The sequence below is a fragment of the Pongo pygmaeus genome, chromosome 6 (genome assembly GCF_028885625.2).
Source record: "Pongo pygmaeus isolate AG05252 chromosome 6, NHGRI_mPonPyg2-v2.0_pri, whole genome shotgun sequence".
Lineage (NCBI taxonomy): Eukaryota > Metazoa > Chordata > Mammalia > Primates > Hominidae > Pongo > Pongo pygmaeus.
Window position 1 is genome coordinate 109,497,498 of NC_072379.2, and position 14,490 is coordinate 109,511,987.

General features: G+C 34.8%; 1 protein-coding gene across 6 annotated transcripts in view; it reads right to left on the minus strand.

Moving 5' to 3' along the window:
• IMMP2L (inner mitochondrial membrane peptidase subunit 2) overlaps positions 1–14,490 on the minus strand; it is a 945,432-nt gene that overhangs the window by 200,383 nt on the left and 730,559 nt on the right. The gene's annotated exons all lie outside the window — the stretch shown is intronic.

Consider the following 14,490-nt stretch of genomic DNA (forward strand, 5'->3'; position numbering starts at 1 on the left):
TTTGCATAGGTTGCAAGTAGAGAACAGAATTTTGAAGCCACATAAACTAATCACACTTGGTCTTAAAACAGAATATATTGGATATCTAGCCAAACAAAATTGCTCAAGTACCCAATACATATTCTAAACACTTCCACCTCCACGCTTCTGCTACCTTGCTTTCTACTTCTCGAAAGTTACTTTTCCACTTGTCCATAAGTCGAAATCCTATCTTTTCTTCAAGGTTGAACTGACTAATGCCTTTGAATTTTTTCTTGCTAGATATCACTTCTATGAACTTCATGATGTCGCACCTCTGTCTCTGGCTTTTATACTTGTTACCTTTTATTATATGACATTGTTGTCTATTCTTTTGTCTGCCTAACACTCTGCATTATCTGGGAACAACAACCCCTTTCCCTGTACTGGCATCAACAAGATAAGGTTTCCATGGAGCTGCCATAATTTTTATATAACGCTGCCCCTAGGCCAGAATTGGTTGGTCTAGAGGTAGATACCTGATCCAAACTATGACAACCACAATATTCCAGCCCTTGACAATGATTGACTCTTCCAGGGCAGGCACTTAACTCAAGCTAGGCCAATCATAGTCATTTCTCAACTAGATCCTGCCCCACTGGTCATAGCTAATTGGTGCAGGACTGGAACTGGACACAAGCTGACCCTCGATTGAGAACTAGAGGTCACACCATTCCCTGTCCCATGTCTCAAACTGAAATATGCAGCACTGGAAAACTGCTCATGCTCACGGCCATGGGATTAGCCTTCCCCTTAGTCTCAGAAGGCCTTGGAGTGGAAGCAACAGGTATCTGGTAGGGGTAAATGCCACCTCTTTAGTCTCATGATTGAAACCACCTTCAAAGCACTATTCAATGTTGTCTTTGGAGACAAGTGAAGTGACTTGTGATATTTGGGGGGAGACACCATCACAAAAATAATTTCTCTCTCTGCTAGGTGATTTCTTCCATTTTATTATTATTTTCTTTTTATGGTGATGTTGAATTGAGGAGAGATGTTCCTGCTACATTTATTAAAAGTTAAAAGAAAATCCCAGCACCTTGGGAGGCCGAGGCATGTGGATCACTTGAGGGAGGCCAGGAGTTCGAGACCAGCCTGGCCAACATAGTGAAACCGTTTCTGTACTAAAAATACAAAAAAAAATTAGCCTGGCATGGTGGCGCATGCCTGTTGTTCCTAGTTCCAGCTACTCAGGAGTCTGAGGCACAAAAATCCTTTGAACCAGAGGAACAGGTTGCAGTGAGCCAAGAATGTGCCACACTGCACTCAAGCCTGGGTGACAGAGCAAGACTCTATCTCAAAAAAAAAAAAAAAAAAAAGTTAAAAGAAAGCAGCATTTGTTGGCTGGGCATGGTGGCTCACGCCTTTAATCCCAGCACTTTGGGAGGCTGAGGAGGGCGGATTACCTGAGGTCAGGAGTTTGACACAAGCCTGGCCAACATGGTGAAACCCCGTCTTTACTAAAATTACAAAAAAAAAAAAAAAATTAGCCAGGCATGGTGGCACGCACCTGTAATCCCAGCTACTCAGGAAGCTGAGGCAGGAGAATCCCTTGAACCCAGGAGGCGGAGGTTGCAGTGAGCTGAGATGGTGCCATTGCACTCCAGCATGGGCAACAAGAGTGAAACTCTGTCTCAGGAAAAAAAAAAAAAAAAAAAGAAAGAAAGCAACATTTGTAAGAGGTGATATTCATCTCTCTGTCTCTCTTTTTCTGTGAAAGGTTACTAGATTTCCTCCTTTTGGGGAGAAGTAGAAAAAATAATTTTGAGAGCAGGAGAGATCTCCCCTCTAAAGGAGGGGCTACTACTTAGGGGGATAAAAAAATCAGGGGCTGAGAACACAGAATGCATGATGAGTTTTGAAGACAATGTATTTTACTCTAAGCCTACTTCACTTTCAACCAAGTGGAAAAAATATATAGGGTATTTTTTTGTGCATCTATAAATGATTTTGTTTTGCATGATTTGTGATGTTTTTGGCTGGCTTACTTTTAAACAGGATTGGAGTAATACAAAAGCACATTAAAGCAGACATATTAGGCAAAGGATCATGGTAATAGTCTCACGGCCATTTGGGAGAATTTCAGGAATTAAAAACAGAGAATGTTGTAAATAACTTTATTAAGAGGGCAGTCTTCCTGAGCCTAAAGGATGGGAATAATATATCAATTTTGGGTAGTCTCTATATACACAAGCATATCCTTCTTAAATTCTTTCCATAAGGGGGCATCCTCTTCATAATCCATCTTATGATCAAATACCAAATTTACTTTGATGTGACAAAAAAAAGGTATTGTGAATAGTGAACTTCAAAAGAATGAGCAGTAAGATGGTTAGGGGTACTGATAGGGTGGAAAAGAATATAATAAAATTTCACATTAATATAATATTATTATACCAAACATATAATAGTAGGAAAATTTTCTTGCAATAAAACAGTAGCTTAAATAATGTTCTTCCATCTAAAAAAATACTTCTTAAGATGGTTGGTTTCTTTAAATTAAAATACAGAGAAATATTATGTGACTATAATAACAACAGAACTTACTCTTTAAAATGTACCTAAAGTTCTTTATAAAATATACTACTGTGACTCAACAGTATAATACTGTCTTAGTCTGCTTGTGCTGCTATAACAGAATGCCGCAGATTGGGTAATTTATAATAAAAAATATATTGACTCACAGCTTTAGAGACTGGGAAGTCCAATATTAAGGAACCAGCAGGTTTGATGATTCTGATTTCAAGATGGCACCTTGAATACTGCATCCTCTGGAGGAGAATACTTTTTCCACACATAGCAGGAGGCAGAAGGGCAAAGAGGAAAAAGGGGACTGAAGTCACCCTTTTATAAGGAATTAATCCCAGCCATGAGGACGGAATCCTCGTGGCCTAATGACCTCTTAAACATCTGACCTGGTAATACTGTTACAATGGCACTTAAATTTCAACATGTATTTTGGAAGGGATTCAAAAAGTCACAAATACTACTTGAAAAAATATAACGGTTTAACCAGTAATGCCCATCTGGGCAAAAAAGCTATTTAAGTACCATGCACTTTGATGAATGACCTTTAAAATAGCCTTCCTCATTTTATACTATTACTTTTCAGTCAGTGCAGGATAACGCATTAAATCTAAAAACAATGGCGCAGTGAAACCATGCTAGTAGATTTAAAGAATCCATTAATTTAATGGTAATTGTCATTTCCTATTCAGTACATATTCCTATTCAGTACAATATTCCTATTCAGTATATTTTCTTTGTTTGAAAGACTATGCTTTGTTTTTGTGTTTGTGTTTTTATTTTTTTAATGACAGAAGAATGCAATACAGTGTTTTAAAAGACTCCGTACCAAATATTTTGTGAAGTAGAATTTCTCCTTCACTAGAGTCTAGATAATTCCATAATGACTTGTAGAAATGACATAATTTATAATCTCATTAGGTTTTTGTGAAATGAAACTTAATTTATATGAACAACCCAAATATAATCATGGCTAATTTGAGAGGAATGTTTCATTTGCCTGCAGCTTCCCAGCAAATACTAGGCAGACAGAGTTTAAACCTTCAGTGGGGAATAGGCAGATGCATTTCACAAAAAGGAAGATTTAAGCAGCTTTGAAAATGGTTTGGTCGAAGCTCTTCAACTGTAAATAAAATCACTGGAAGTCTAAGTGAAACTTCAGCCTAATGTAGTTGTTAGTCTAAGTAGGTCCTAGTTAATGACTATTATTTTTATGAAAATCAGGCTTAGTAATCAAAAAAGTTCAATATTCCGCAACTTGGTGAAGCCTTATAGTTTCCCCTTTCTTTCCACTGATTATATCCTAATTTAAATTGACAATATCAATATACTTATTTTAATACAGTAACTTCATTTAAAGGGGAGATTAATGTAACTTGAAAGTAGTGTGAACATTCTATATCATTTCTTCAAAAAAATTGATACATTTCTTTTTGAAAATATTTTTAATTAAAATATTTATTTACAACTTCCCACAATGTGTTGACGTATTGAAAATATTTTAATTTTCAAAAAATATATATTTGTGTATGTTTTAAATAATAATGACAAAGAAATTTTTAAAACATGCTTCTCTATCAGAGGGTTTACCAAAATATTCGCCCTTCTATGTTTCCTTCTTTTAACCTCTACATTTTGGGAATTGTCTATACGTTTTGAAACATGCGAGAACTTTACCAAAAAGAGTAGAAAAGGCTGGTGAAATGAGTGGGGGGTTAATTGACATGGATGCTAAGTGTAACAGAATGGAACTTTGATACTTCGATGGAATATTTGCCTATAAGCTTAAGGAGTCATGAACAAGACTGGACTGCCACTCCCAACGTCAGGGACACAAATCTAATCATTAGCAGGCAGCACAATTCTCATCACGTAGCCAAGACTGCTGCTCATGCTTAATTTTAAGGTTTGACCCATCAGAGATAAGCATGAAGTTAGTTCAGTATTCCAGCTGGTGAATTTCTCTGACAGATGTGGTGAGTTAATACGAGGCAGCAGAATCTAACAGACATCAAACCAATTATTGGTTCCTAAGGACTCTTATAAGTCAATCTACTTCATATTTTTATTACTACCACCTTTGCCTAATGCCTAATCATCTCCCATTTGAACTAACAGTATTATCAAATAATTGCATTTTCTACCTATATCCTATTTCCAATCTAATCTTCCATTCATAATTTTCCCAAACCAGTCTTGCCAGGATACCTCTCGTAACTTATTACTCTCCTGTTCCAAAATGTAAACTGCTTTTTAGTCCCTTCTAAATAATGTTCAAATTTCTGACTTTCCTATTAACAGCCAGACATAATCAGTCCTAAACCAATCTTTCTAAAGTTATCTATTACTAATTCACTAGGATCAGAGGTTGGCAAGCTTTTTAAATAAAGAGCAGATAATAAATATTTTAGGATTTGTGGGATATAAATCTCTCTCGCAAGCAAGTACTTAACTCAGCCGTTACAGTGGGAAAGCAGCCATAGTCAATATGAAAGCCAGAGTGTGGCTGTGTTCCAACATAACTTCTTTTATACAGAAATAGGAATGGGCCAGATTTGGTTCAAGGGCCATATTTCACTGAACCCTGTTCTAGATGAACCTTTACTGTGCAGAAATTGGCCATTAACTGTGTCATGAAACAGCTGTTAAACTCTGTTCCCACTTCTGGGCTACAGGGATACAAGGATGAGTTAGCTCCCATAGCTGCCTTGGCAAAGTTCACAGTCTTTACACACACAGAATCACTGTGCAATTATACTGCAAATTCTGTGTGGGGTAACTGGCTTAGTCAGAAGCAAAACTTCATGTTAGAGTAGGTCTGGAAGTAGTCATTGTCCAGATTAAGGTGGGCAGGCACAAGATAATGAAAGGGAGAAAAAAAGACAGGCTGTGCCAAAATACAAAAATGCAAAATCAAATGGTGAATTTATGGAATGATCAAGGCATAGGCAGGTAAGACGGATCTGGAAAATTTGGTGGGAGACAGAATCAAAAGGGTTTGACTGCCCTGCTAATGACTTTACACTAGCTGTTTTGAGCCAGACTGCGCTTAGGCCTCGGCAAGAGGCACTGCTTTTTTGGTGCCTGTGTTTTTGAGAAACCTGCACATCACAAGTTTTACAAAAATTAAGTTTATTAAAGAACACATGGGTCCCTATGCCATTCAAGATCTGGCATTCAGCACTAGCAAAGTGTGACATTCTAACTCTGATTATTCACCAGGTATTTACTCATAAAAAACTAACACCATTAAGGACCCAGACATATGTTTTTCCATATATTTTATATTCTTAAAAAAACAAAAAACAAAAAACAAAAAGCACAATGGATTGATTCCAAATGCCATGAAACTTTACCAGTTGATCACAGGCAGGATTTTAGCCATCTAAGCACTTAGCTTAGAAGAAGGAAATTAAATGACCTAACAAGCCTTCTCAGCTTAGGGGCCACAGATTCTTGTATACTCAGTATCATTTGCCAGTAGCTGAGCGCCCCTGTTCTTTCTGCTCTTCATGTTTCAACTTGTGATTCTAGAATTCTAGAGGTACTCAGGAAAACACAATATTCACCACAGTTGTGCATGGTGACAAAGGAAACATTTGTGACTACTTAAATTTATATGTATGTAGTTGAGGGTATGAAATGCATGGAGCATGATACTCTTTACATTGACAAGCACGTAGAAATTGAACCCTCAAACCTGTGAATAGATTTCCTTTTATAAAAATATGTAATAAAATGTAATTAATTCTTTAAATACTTAAAAATTCAGTTCTATTTAAATAATTTTGATGTAATTTTATGTTAATAGTTATTTATATTTTGACTTTTGGTTTGAAAAGATACATTTTGATATTTTACAAAAAATCTTTTCGAAAGACTTGAAAAAATTTACTTTTAAATGTTTTGCATTTATTTTCATCTACATTTTCATTAACATATATTTAAATTATCTATACTAAATACAATTAAATATTATTTTAATCCTTCATATCATTCACTGTTGTCAATAGAATGCATAGCATGTGAAAATCTTGATTATAACAACATAGTGATTTTGCTGAAATGGAGGCCAGAAAAAAAATGTATAAATGAATTTAAAATGTATTTAAAAAAACTGAAAAGTAACAGCTTGGAATTTTCATTTAGAATATATATGTAATTTAACGCTTATGTATATTTTAATTTTATTACTCTTCCAAACATCACAGACCTTTCAACAGAATACTCAAATGTGTAATAATACTTAAATTCAGTCATCTTTGTTTGCTGGTTTTAGCCATATGGAGGTATATTTATCGAGTTAGGAAAAGTAACATATTTCATTTAACAGTTTGCTAACTTAATTTATAGTTAAATGTTAAATATTTGGACATGTAGTATTTAGACCTCCATGCCTGCCTTAGGCCTCACATATATTAGGGGACGATCTAATATTTATAAGTAGTGTGGAGTCACTGATGTCAACTTTTAATATTTTAACTTATGCAGTTATGAGAAATAGTCTATTATAGCAGGCGTGGTGGCTCATGCCTATAATCCCAGCACCTTGAGAGGCCGAGGCGGACGGATCAATTGAGGCCAGGAGTTTGAGACCAGCCTGGTCAACATGGTGAAACCCTGTCTCTACTAAAAATGCAAAAATTAGCCTGCTGTGGTGTGCACCTGTCATCTCAGCTACTTGGGAGGCTGAGGTAGGAAAATCACTTGAACCCAGGAGGCGGAGGTTGCAGTGAGCTGAGATTGTGCCACTGTACTCCAGCCTGGGTGAAAGAGCGAGACTCCATCTCAAAAAAAAAAAAAAAAAAGGAAGTATTATTTTATATTTTAGACGTAAAAAGTATAAAGCATGATGTAATGAACATCTGTATGCTCCCACTCTGCTTCAGATATAAGTACCGTAACTTGGTGCCTTTGTATACTCACTCCTCCCCAAAAACATTCATTCTCATCTTTTCCAGAGGTAACCAATCCTGAATTTTTTACTGCTATTTTAAATGGCAAATTCTTTAAAAGTATGTTTTCTATTTTTTGATGATATCTAGCCATGTTTCATCATGTATATAATAGCTATTATACTACTAAGTTTGCATAATTGTCTTAATAGTTCTGCAGATTCCTCTTGGGACTTCTAAGGAGACAATACCATACTTATGAAAAACAACAGTTTGGAATCTTCATTTCCCATTCCTACATCTTTTATTTCTCTTTCTTGACTTAATCTGCACTGGTAATGACCTTTAGCATAATGTCAAATATAAGTGGTAAGAGAGGGCTTTCTTGCCTTGTTTCTTTATTGAATATAGTAGGTACTGTAGGTTGATAATATTGTTGTTAGGAAGCAAAATAATGTGATCAGGATTCTTTTCAGAAAAATCATTAGTGACAGAAATATCAGTTGCAGCAGAATTCTTTAGGAGTCATATTACAAAAATAACTTCTATTTAATGCAAAAGTCATGGGGCCTGTGATGACCTATCAATAGAACACACGTTATGGCTCTGATTCTGATGACTATAGTAAAAAACTGCATTTTCGCTTGCTTGATTCACCAAGTTAGACAAATCTTAATATACCAAAAACTCACATGAGTCTTACTATGAATAATGTCTAAAAGTGTAGTTATCTTGATTCACTACAGGGTCCATTTATGGCTCCATTATACAAAAAAGATCACCCAAGTTACTCAAAATCAAACTGATCTTTTTCAAATACAACCAATAAGATACTGACACAGAGCAAAGTCTTTTTAAAGATTACCCAACAGGTTTTCAGAAAATAAAAAATTTCCAAAAAAAGCTGACTCCCAGCTCAGTCAAAAGAATGTTATTTACATAGTTTGGTGTTTACAAAGTTATTTACGTAGTTTGCTATTTATTAAAAGAAGTGGAGAGTAAATAATTACCCACCAAATATTTTATAAGTATATATCCATGTAAATGAGGCAATTTAACCTCAAACTTTGAATCTCAGTATATTCAATACTAGACTTTTTTTGTCTTATGGGCGCCTCATATTTTCCATTTTATTTTTCTATGTATACCCAGTTATGTAGGCACCAATTACATCTTACAAGTAAAATAAAGTCTTCAACCTCACTTTAAAAAAAATTCTAAGCACTTATAAAATTGCTAAATTAATAACCCCTGCAAATGTTTCACTAAATCTTGGCTCCTGACCTATTATCAGTAAATATATATTTCTAATAAAATGAATGTGTTTAATTCTGTAACTAAACGGCCCAAAGGAACAGTATCTGCCATAGCAATGAAGTCTAATGACAATTCTGCTGACATTCTTCTATCTAAAAATGAAATCATGTGGAAAATGATTTCTACACTAGCAGAATAATTAAGACATAAGATAAAATTTGATTTGGTAGGAATGGAAGCTAAGATTGCCTCTTCTGTTGGGGAGATGGGTGACATTATTTATTTCACCACCATATTATGTTTCCAAGCTCTCTTTTTAAAATCATATATATTTTTTCATGTCTTAATTACAGCAACAAATCCAATAAACAATGAAGGTAATCCTGAGGGACTTTCTGTTTCATTTTACTGCATGGACATTTCTTGGTGTTGAACACAGCTTCTGAGAATGGGCTCTCTTTTGAGACTTAGTTATCTTTGGTTACACAAATATTTTCATTATAATGGTATCTCCTTTAAGTGGCTTTGATCTTTTTATGAGATGTATGCCTTTGTCTATACCAGTCAAATGAAAATTATATCTAGGTAAAGAATGTGAGGTTGCCAGGTTCCAGCACTGTTTATGGGAACCATGAGAAACATTTGATGAAAAACCACAAGGTAAGGCTTTATGACTTATTAACAAAAACCATAAAACTATTGTTACCAATATTTTTCTATAAAATACAGATTATTTTAGTTCCTACCAAAATTTTCTAAAGAATAAGCATGTACTACAAGCAACAAGAAAATATAACCAATTAAAGTCTAAGCACTATTTTTTCAAAGAAATTGTGAAGAGAATACTTCATTTGGATCCTGTCAACACTGTCTAATGACCTTTTTTAAATCTGAAATGGCTGATTTTAAATAAAAGCTATTCTAGCTGCTCTAGAGAAGTTACAAAAGGAAAATACTACAATTCGACAATAAAAAATGCAATGAAAATTCATTCTCGTGTATCACAAGATTATTCTGTATTGTATAGGCAGAATATTTTCAATGCAGCTGAAACCCATTAACCACTCTAGGCATAAATCACTTCATTCACAAAACATACAGCATCTAGAGCGCTTTATGTAATGCAGGATTTTTACCAAATAGTTATTTTAACTGATTTCAGAACACTCTGTTCTACCAAATCCTCCTGGGAGATTTCATGGGTTTTCATACACAAATGCTCTACTTCTCGAAGAGGCTCTGTCATACCCCCATCTATGGTATTTGCTACAATGTGTTGTGAAGGACTGATTGTCTCTCTCCCTTCCATCCTTCCTTGAGAGTGGGGATTATACCCTAGTACTGGTAGCATGTATTGACCCTCTTACCTGCTCCTTCTAGGCATCAGGGTATGTTTTAATGCTTAGTGATAGTGGCAAAAGAATTCAGAAGGCGTGTCACAGGTTCACTGCACTCCTTATTATCTATGACCTGAATCTCTGTCCTTAAAATCTCTGACTACTTTAAACATTTCCCAAAACTCAGTCCCAATTCCTCTCTTTGTCAAGTGTCAAGTGCCTGCCTTCCTTCCTTCCTTCCTTCCTTCCGTCCGTCCGTCCGTCCGTCCGTCCTTCCTTCCTTCCTTCCTTCCTTCCTCTCTCTCTCTCTCCCTCTCTTTCTTGACAGAGTTTCTCTGTTGTTTCCCAGGCTCCAGTGCAATGGTGCAATCTCGGCTCACTGCAACCTCTACCTCCCAGGTTCAAGTGATTCTCTTGCCTCAGCCTCCCAAGTAGCTGGGATTACAGGCATGCACCACCACGCCCGGCTGATTTTTGTATTTTTAGTAGAGACGGGATTTCACCATGCTGGTCAGGCTGGTCTTGAACTCCTGACCTCAGGTGATCCACCCGCCTCGGCCTCCCAAAGAGCTGGGATTACAGGCATGAGCCACCACGCCCGGCTGTCAAGTGCTCTTAAAATAAAAAGTCCCATTCTTTCATCCTTCCTGCAACTCCAAGAATCTATTGTTTTGTTTTGTTTTTGTTTTTGTTTTACCAAAGAAGCATTATATAGGGGAAAAAAATCAAAACAGGTATGACTAGATACTAAATTGCTTAAAATGTCCATTTCCCACATATATTATAGAATCTAGTAATCTCTGCCTGGTTAAATGTAACTCTTATTTCTCCTGACGCATCCCACCCATCAGGCTCCACAAGCCAAAATCAAGGTGGGCAAATCAGAGGTGCTCAAAAATGTGTCTTGAAGGCATAAATGAAAAGCTTTGCATGATATAAAAACATAAACTTTACTTTTTCTCCTTTACTTTTCACTGGTTTTTAAAAAGTGAAAATTTTTTTGCACTTCATAAACTTCGAAAAGAATTCTATGGAATTTTAACATTCATTTTCCACACTTTTCTAAAAACATAAACTTTACTTTTTCTACTTTACTTTTCACTGGTTTTTAAAAAGTGAAAAATTTTTTGTACTTCATAAACTTCAAAAGGAATTCTATGGAATTTTAATATTCATCTTCCACAGTTGTCTATTTATCATCACTTTTTCAGACCACCAGTTCATTTCATTAATAAATAATAGTTCTAATGCTCATTTATTGCTAAAACTATCATCTCCTATTAGGCATATTTCCTTCACAAAACACTCTAGGGGGCTAATATTTTATCTAATAAGGTATCAATGAAATAAGTGATTGAATTAGCTCTTTTCCAAATGACTTGGAACTAAAAAGAACTCACATTCAGTATAACTCGAAGTTTCCATTCTCAGAAAGAGGCACTCTATCATAAATAGTTTCTGCATCTGAATTATTCAGTTATGCTTCATATTCCCTGCATACAAATTGTTCACAAGGCCACACTATGATCACAAACCTAAAAATCAAAATACATTTATACATCTTAGAAAGGTTATGTTTGCCTTGAAATGTATAAGCTAAAAGTTTTTCTTCTAATGTCCTTTGGTCAAAGTAGCTAAAATAAATTATATATTTTAGGTGCTAAATAAATAAATAATTTACTTTAGATTTATTTTTAGATACTAGAATTTCACAAATCACTATGCAGGAACAGTGAAAGTATCTCAGTTGCTCTCAATTTAAAGCTAGATAAAAATGATAGAAAAACTTCAAAGTGGAAAGTGTACAAGCTAACTGGAGGCCATAGAAAGAATCACATTTGTGTTTTCAGTAAATGGAACATATTATCTAGGAGAACAGTTCAAATATAATTACTAAAATTAATATTTATAATAAATGAAAGAATTGCTGCATGCATTTTTAATTGAAGAGTCTGTCAATGTGAAGTAGTTAAAAATCACTATAAGAAATATCACAGTTATATATACATACAAATACAAATACAAAATTTACTTTTTATGTGCTTCCATTTTAAAGCAAGCAAAATTTCTCACTATCTACGATAATCAGTTATTTTGTGTGCCGGTGAAGAACATCATGGCTACAATAGAAAATGTATTTATCTACATAGAAGTAGGTGTTGTAAAGGAAAAGACACTAATTTCTTTCACAGAGAAAGAAATTACTGAGAGAAATGCTTAGAAATTATTCTAAGCAACTATAAAGCAACACATTAGAATCACCATGTCTTTATGATATAATCCAGTAAAATCAAGTAGTAATACGCACTGAACAACACTTCCAGACAATTATCACAATTTTAAAATAAACTTATGAAAGATATTTATCGCACTAGAAATGCAAACTAAAGTCGTAAATTGGCAAATCCATATCATGAGACGATAGGACATTTTCCATCATTGTGCAATGATCATATACTCAAGAGGGTTAGCATAAAGATATTTCACAGAGACATCGCACACAATGGAAACATTTCATACCCAGTCACATCTGTGATGAGAGAGACATAAAATGGCTTTTAGGTAATCTTTTTCACTTGCGAGTTGCTACAAAATTTTGTCACAAGAGTCACTTCTATACTGTAAGTGACCTAAAATATTTCCAATCTGTTTATTTCATCTTTAGTATACCTTACAAAAATTAGATTATATTTTTGTAATAATTACTACTCAAAGGCAAGAGAAGGACTTAGTAGTATTTATCATCATCGCAACTAGAAAAAAAAGAAGTAGGGGTAGTTTGCTAAAGTTATCTTCTACACAATTATATATGCTTATCCAACTCTAGCTCTATTACTGTACTGTCAGCCAAAGATGAGTCAAAGTGGCTGCTCCATTAGTGACAGCAGGAGTGTGCCCTCATACTATGTGAAAGAAATTGTTTTATTAGAGATCACCAACATTAAATTTTAGAAAAAAACTATATGGATAAAATTTTTTTCACAAACATATCTAAAGGTATTCAATATTAACTTATACAAGTTGAATATCCCTTATCCAAAATACTTGAAACCAGAAGTATTTCAAATTTTGGATTTTTTTTATTTTGGAGTATTTGCACTATACTTACTGGATGAGCGTATCTAATCCCAAAATTTGAAATCCAAAATGCTCCAATGAACACTTCCTTTGAGTATCATATTGGTGCCCAGTAATCTAAGAATTTTGGAGCATTTCAGATTTCAGACTTTTGGATTGGGATGCTCAACTTATATATATGTTAACAAGTATAGATATGTCTACCTTTAGGAAAATCTAATGAGTGAAGATCCAAGCTTTTAAACACACTAGATAATGAGAAGCAGGTGTAGTGCCAGTTAACTCAAAGATTCACTTTATATTATGAGCTATTGCAGGGATTCATAAATACAGAATTTCTGTATACATTCAACATGAAAAAACTCACAAAATACCAGTTTAGTCTCAATTCTATGGAGTACAAGCATGGAATAAGGAATGTCTGCATTTCTACTATAAACTCAATGCTTCTAACATTCTACTGATAAAGGGTGACAGATTATGCCACTCTAAAATATGCCACTTTGACGTAAGGATTACTTTAAGCTAAAGGCACTTGACAAACAGCAGATGCAAAAAGGGCATTCTAATCTTTCCCTTTTCTTCCTGAAAGCAGGAGATACAATTTTTCATGTGAAAGATGCCTTCCCTGTACCAGGAGGAAAAAAAAACACTATTCCATGGGAAGTCATGGCAGGGGGCGCGGAGGGGCTTCTGTACAAACACACCTTGTTAAAATGTGTTAAAATAATTATCTTCCTTTAGCCTCGCCACATAATTTAGTCACTTTTCCACAATTAGGTCTCTTTGTTCAATCTAACATAAAAGTATGTACGTTTTTCCACCTGTTGGGTCTTCATTTCTTTATGAGGGCTCCTGCGTCACCTAAAACTTATTTTAAATTTGTTTGCTTTTCTCCTATGACTCTGTCTTATGTCAAATTAATTCTCCGGCCCAGCTGGGACCCTAAGAGGGTAGAGGTAAAGTTTGCTTCCTGTACATTTACCAATATGATTTATATTACACTTGCATTTTAAACTAATGATTTAGAAAACTGATGCCTATAGGTCTTGTACACATTATGTCTGCTACACATCAACTGAAAATATAAGCTACAAAGTATTCCCACGGGAGAAAAAAAGATCTTCCAATTTGGAATAAGGCAGTTGGCCAAAAGCATTTTTTGGTACTTTGTTGAAGTGTCTGAGTTTTTTTTTCTAAGAAACACACGTGCACATACATACCTACATACACACTCTGATAGTGTACCTTATCTATGATACTTAAAAGGAAATTTTCAAACATAAACTATTCCAGTATAAAATTCATTATCAGTCTTGGCTGAGTTACCTGAATAACCTGTCTGACATACTTTTGTTCTCACCTTTGAAATCCAATTA